At 43.6% G+C, this 6,666-nt stretch overlaps 1 protein-coding gene across 3 annotated transcripts in view; it reads right to left on the bottom strand.

Moving 5' to 3' along the window:
• The window catches only part of CDC16 (cell division cycle 16), a 57,928-nt gene that overhangs the window by 22,432 nt on the left and 28,830 nt on the right, over positions 1–6,666 (bottom strand). The window lies entirely within an intron of this gene.

The raw sequence follows: 6,666 nt of genomic DNA on the forward strand, positions 1-6,666 counted from the left end.
AGGTACAGAGCAAGTACTAACCACTTCTTAACTGAATCTCTTTCCAGACCAGTAATTACATTAAAACAAACAGAATAAAATAATATTTTTTTGAAGATGAATCTAAGAAAGTCTATAAATACTAACCAACAGGTTGATAGGTGCTTTGGTTTTAATCAAGAATCAGCTCAGGTGAAGAGTCTATCACCTACAGATAGGTTCATGAAGGACGCTTTAAAAGGATTTACCTGGAGGAAGTACTTCCAAAATGGCCAAGTAAACACCTCCAAAACTCGACACCAGAAAAGCAGTATCAACACTGCCTAATTGTCAAAATAAATATTTCAGAACTTCAGAAGCTAACTAAAGCCTTACAACAATCTGAGGGTTGTTTACTACACAAAGACAGGTGAAACATGCAAATACCCAGGAAATAATTGGCAATCCAGGGGAGTGGGTAGAAAGCAGGCAATAGAAACTGTCCTGACAAACACCAGATGTTGGATGTACTAGACAAACACTTTATTATTATTTTTAGACAAACACTTTAAATAAGCTATTTTAAATATGAAAATAGAGGGGTGCCTGAGTGGCTTAGTTACGCATCTGATTCTTGATTTTGGCTCAGGTCATATATCTCACGGTTTGTGAGACCGGGTCCCACATCGGGCTCTGTACTGGCAGCCAGATCCTGCTTGCGGTTCTCTCTCCCTCTCTCTGCCTCTCTCTTGCTCACGTGTGTGAGTGCACACACTCTCTTTCTTCTTTCTCAAAATAAACAAACATTTAAAAAAGTATATGAAAACAAAAATATAAAATCTCAAGTTGAAATGTAAAATAACGAAAAGGGTTGTTCAGTAGAAGGGCTCAACAGCAGTTTGAAAAGGCAGAAGAATCAGTGAACCTGGAGTTAGGTCAACTGACATTACCCAGTCTAAGGAACATAAAGATAAAAGAATAAGGAAAAATGAACAAAGCTTCAGAGACCTGTGGGATGCTATCAGGCAAACCGAAATATACACGATGAGAACACCAGAAGGCAAAGGGAGACAACAAGTGGCAGAAAGAATATTAGATACTAAAGAATATTTGGGCCCAAAACACCTCAAATTAAAAAAACAAACAAAAAACTCCAAGCAGGATACTCAGAGATCCACACTTAGACATATTATAGTCAGTTAGACTGCTGACTTTAATTTGTAACATTTATTTATTTTTTGAGAGAAAGACAGAGCATGAGTGGGGGAGGGGCAGAGAGAGAGAGGGAGACAGAGAATCCAAAGCAGCTCCAGGCTCCGAGCTGTTAGAACAGAGCCTGATGTGGGTCTTGAACTCACGAACCGCAAGATCATAACCTGAGACGAAGTTGGACGCTCAACCGAGTGAGCGCCCCAGGCACTCCCAGACTACTGACTATAAAGCAGTAAGAAACTACAACCAGTGACGTACAAGAGATTCCCAATAAGATTAACACCTGACTTGTAATCAAATACCTGGACACCAGGAAAGGCAGAGGGAGGACATTCAAGGTGCTGAAAGAAACAGAGCACCAACCAAGAATTTCATACCCAATAAAACTACTCTTGAAAATGAGGGTGAAATTAAAACATTTCTCAGAGAAACAAAAAACTGAGAAATATTGTTGAAGACAAGAGACACTGAAGGGTGTCCCTCACGCTGAAATGAAAGGAGACTATACAGTAACTCAAATCCCACATTTTTTTTTTTTAATTTTTTTTTCAACGTTTTTCATTTATTTTTGGGACAGAGAGAGACAGAGCATGAACAGGGGAGGGGCAGACAGAGAGGGAGACACAGAATCGGAAACAGGCTCCAGGCTCCAAGCCATCAGCCCAGAGCCTGACGCGGGGCTCGAACTCACGGACCACGAGATCGTGACCTGGCTGAAGTCGGACACTTAACCGACTGTGCCACCTAGGTGCCCCTCAAATCCCACATTTTATTTAAAAAAAAATTTTTTTTTCAACGTTTATTTATTTTTGGGACAGAGAGAGACAGAGCATGAACGGGGGAGGGGCAGAGAGAGAGGGAGACACAGAATCGGAAACAGGCTCCAGGCTCTGAGCCATCAGCCCAGAGCCCGACGCGGGGCTCGAACTCACGGACCGTAAGATCATGACCTGGCTGAAGTCAGACACTTAACCGACTGCGCCACCCAGGCGCCCCAAATCCCACATTTTAAAAAAGGAATTTAGAAGACTTCAGTCCGACTTTGGCTCAGGTCATGGTCTACCGGTTTGTGGGTTTGAGCCCCATGTCTGGCTCTGTGCTGACAGCTCAGAGCCTGGAGCTTCTTCGGATTCTGTGTCCCCCCTCTCTCTCTGCCCCTCCGTGACTCACTCGCGCTCTCTCTCAAAAATAAATAAACATTAAAAGAAAAATTTTTTTAATCTTTCAATACTCACTCTAAACGTCAATGGACTCAATGCTCCAATCAAAAGACATAGGATAACAGAATGGATAAGAAAACAAGATCCGAAGATGGCGGCGTAGGAGGACGCTGGGCTCACCGCGCGTCCTGCTGATCACTTAGATTCCACCTACACCTGCCTAAATAACCCAGAAAACCGCCAGAGGATTAGCAGAACGGAGTCGCCGGAGCCAAGCGCAGATGAGAGGCCCACGTAAGAGGGTAGGAAGGGCGGCGAGGCGGTGCGCGCTCCACGGACTGGCGGGAGGGAGCCGGGGCGGAGGGGTGGCTCGCCGGCCAAGCAGAGCCCCCGAGTCTGGCTTGCAAAAAGCGGAGGGGCCTGACGGACTGTGTTCCGACAGCAAGCGCGACTTAGCGTCTGGGAGGTCATAAGTTAACAGCTCTGCTCAGAAAGCGGGAAGGCTGGAGGACAAAGGGAAGGAGAGCTGCTGAGCCCCCTGACAACAGAGCTCAGTTTGGTGGGGAACAAAGGCGCTCGCCAGCGCCATCTCCCCCGCCCATCCCCCAGCCAAAATCCCAAAGAGAACCAGTTCCTGCCAGGGAACTTGCTCGCTCCGCGCAAATACCCAACTCTGCGCTTCTGCGGAGCCAAACCTCCGGCAGCGGATCTGACTCCCTCCTGCTGCCACAGGGCCCCTCCTGAAGTGGATCACCTAAGGAGAAGCAAGCTAAGCCTGCCCCTCCTGCCCCTGTGCACCTTGCCTACCCACCCCAGCTAAGACGCCAGATCCCCAGCATCACAAGCCTGGCAGTGTGCAAGTAGCCCAGACAGGCCACCCCACCCCACAGTGAATCCCGCCCCTAGGAGAGGGGAAGAGAAGGCACACACCAGTCTGACTGTGGCCCCAGCGGTGGGCTGGGGGCAGACATCAGGTCTGACTGCGGCTCCGCCCACCAACTCCAGTTATACACCACAGCACAGGGGAAGTGCCCTGCAGGTCCTCACCACGCCAGGGACTATCCAAAATGACCAAGTGGAAGAATTCCCCTCAGAAGAATCTCCAGGAAATAACAACAGCTAATGAGCTGATCAAAAAGGATTTAAATAATATAACAGAAAGTGAATTTAGAATAATAGTCATAAAATTAATCGCTGGGCTTGAAAACAGTATAGCTGACAGCAGAGAGTCTCTTGCTACAGAGATCAAGGGACTAAGGAACAGTCACGAGGAGCTGAAAAACGCTTTAAACGAAATGCATAACAAAATGGAAACCACCACGGCTCGGATTGAAGAGGCAGAGGAGAGAATAGGTGAACTAGAAGATAAAGTTATGGAAAAAGAGGAAGCTGAGAGAAAGAGAGATAAAAAAATCCAGGAGTATGAGGGGAAAATTAGAGAACTAAGTGATACACTGAAAAGAAATAATATACACATAATTGGTATCCCAGAGGAGGAAGAGAGAGGGAAAGGTGCTGAAGGGGTACTTGAAGAAATTATAGCTGAGAACTTCCCTGAAGTGGGGAAGGAAAAAGGCATTGAAATCCAAGAGGCACAGAGAACTCCCTTCAGACAGAACTTGAATCGATCTTCTGCACATATCATAGTGAAACTGGCAAAATACAAGGATAAAGAGAAAATTCTGAAAGCAGCAAGGGGTAAACGTGCCCTCACATATAAAGGGAGACCTATAAGACTCGTGACTGATCTCTCTGTTGAAACTTGGCAGGCCAGAAAGAATTGGCACGAGATTTTCAGTGTGCTAGACAGAAAAAATATGCAGCCGAGAATCCTTTATCCAGTAAGTCTGTCATTTTAGAATAGAAGGAGAGATAAAGGTCTTCCCAAACAAACAAAAACTGAAGGAATTTGTCACCACTAAACCAGCCCTACAAGAGATCCTAAGGGGGACCCTGTGAGACAAAGTACCAGAGACATCACTACAAGCATTAAACATACAGACATCACAATGACTCTAAACCCATATCTTTCTATAACACTGAATGTAAATGGATTAAATGCGCCAACCAAAAGACATAGGGTATCAAAATGGATAAAAAAACAAGACCCATCTATTTGCTGTCTACAAGAGACTCATTTTAGACCTGAGGACACCTTTAGATTGAGAGTGAGGGGATGGAGAACTATTTATCATGCTACTGGAAGCCAAAAGAAAGCTGGAGTAGCCATACTTATATCAGACAAACTAGGCTTTAAATTAAAGGCTGTAACAAGAGATGAAGAAGGACATTATATAATAGTGACAGGGTCTATCCATCAGGAAGAGCTAACAATTATAAATGTCTATGCGCCAAATACCGGAGCCCCCAAATATGTAAAACAATTACTCATAAACATAAGCAACCTTATTTTTTTTTTTTTTAATTTTTTTTTTCAACGTTTATTTATTTTTGGGACAGAAAGCGACAGAGCATGAACAGGCGAGGGGCAGAGAGAGAGGGAGACACAGAATCGGAAACAGGCTCCAGGCTCTGAGCCATCAGCCCAGAGCCCGACGCGGGGCTCGAACTCACGGACCGTGAGATCGTGACCTGGTTGAAGTCGGACGCTTAACCGACTGCGCCACCCAGGCGCCCCTAAGCAACCTTATTGATAAGAATGTGGTAATTGCAGGGGACTTTAACACCCCACTTACAGAAATGGATAGATCATCTGGACACACGGTCAATAAAGAAACAAGGGCCCTGAATGAGACATTGGATCAGATGGACTTGACAGATCTATTTAGAACTCTGCATCCCAAAGCAACAGAATATACTTTCTTCTCGAGTGCACATGGAATATTCTCCAAGATAGATCATATACTGGGTCACAAAACAGCCCTTCATAAGTTTACAAGAATTGAAATCATACCATGCATACTTTCAGACCACAATGCTATGAAGCTTGAAATCAACCATAGAAAAAAGTCTGGAAAACCTCCAAAAGCATGGAGGTTAAAGAACACCCTACTAACGAATGAGTGGGGCAACCAGGCAATTAGAGAAGAAATTAAAAAATATATGGAAACAAACGAAAATGAAAATACAACAATCCAAACGCTTTGGGACGCAGCGAAGGCAGTCCTGAGAGGAAAATACATTGCAATCCAGGCCTATCTCAAGAAACAAGAAAATCCCAAATACAAAATCTAACAGCACACCTAAAGGAAATAGAAGCAGAACAGCAAAGGCAGCCTAAACCCAGCAGAAGAAGAGAAAGAATAAAGATCAGAGCAGAAATAAACAATATAGAATCTAAAAAAACTGTAGAGCAGATCAACGAAACCAAGAGTTGGTTTTTTGAAAAAATAAACAAAATTGACAAACCTCTAGCCAGGCTTCTCAAAAAGAAAAGGGAGATGACCCAAATAGATAAAATCATGAATGAAAATGGAATGATTACAACCAATCCCTCAGAGATACAAACAATTATCAGGGAATACTATGAAAAATTATATGCCAACAAATTGGACAACCTGGAAGAAATGGACAAATTCCTGAACACCCACACTCTTCCAAAACTCAATCAGGAGGAAATAGAAAGCTTGAACAGACCCATCACCAGCAAAGAAATTGAATCGGTTATCAAAAATCTCCCAACAAATAAGAGTCCAGGACCAGATGGCTTCCCAGGGGAGTTCTACCAGACGTTTAAAGCAGAGATAATACCTATCCTTCTCAAGCTATTCCAAGAAATAGAAAGGGAAGGAAAACTTCCAGACTCATTCTATGAAGCCAGTATTACTTTGATTCCTAAACCAGACAGAGACCCAGTAAAAAAAGAGAACTACAGGCCAATATCCCTGATGAATATGGATGCAAAAATTCTCAATAAGATACTAGCAAATCGAATTCAATGGCATATAAAAAGAATTATTCACCATGATCAAGTGGGATTCATTCCTGGGATGCAGGGCTGGTTCAACATTCGCAAATCAATCAACGTGATACATCACATTAACAAAAAAAAAGAGAAAAACCATATGATCCTGTCAATCGATGCAGAAAAGGCCTTTGACAAAATCCAGCACCCTTTCTTAATAAAAACCCTTGAGAAAGTTGGGATAGAAGGAACATACTTAAATATCATAAAAGCCATTTATGAAAAGCCCACAGCTAACATCATCCTCAACGGGGAAAAACTGAGAGCTTTTTCCCTGAGATCAGGAACACGACAGGGATGCCCACTCTCACCGCTGTTGTTTAACATAGTGCTGGAAGTTCTAGCATCAGCAATCAGACAACAAAAGGAAATCAAAGGCATCAAAATTGGCAAAGATGAAGTCAAGCTTTC

This window comes from Herpailurus yagouaroundi, unplaced genomic scaffold, assembly GCF_014898765.1.
Source record: "Herpailurus yagouaroundi ecotype Mexico unplaced genomic scaffold, PumYag 164, whole genome shotgun sequence".
Lineage (NCBI taxonomy): Eukaryota > Metazoa > Chordata > Mammalia > Carnivora > Felidae > Herpailurus > Herpailurus yagouaroundi.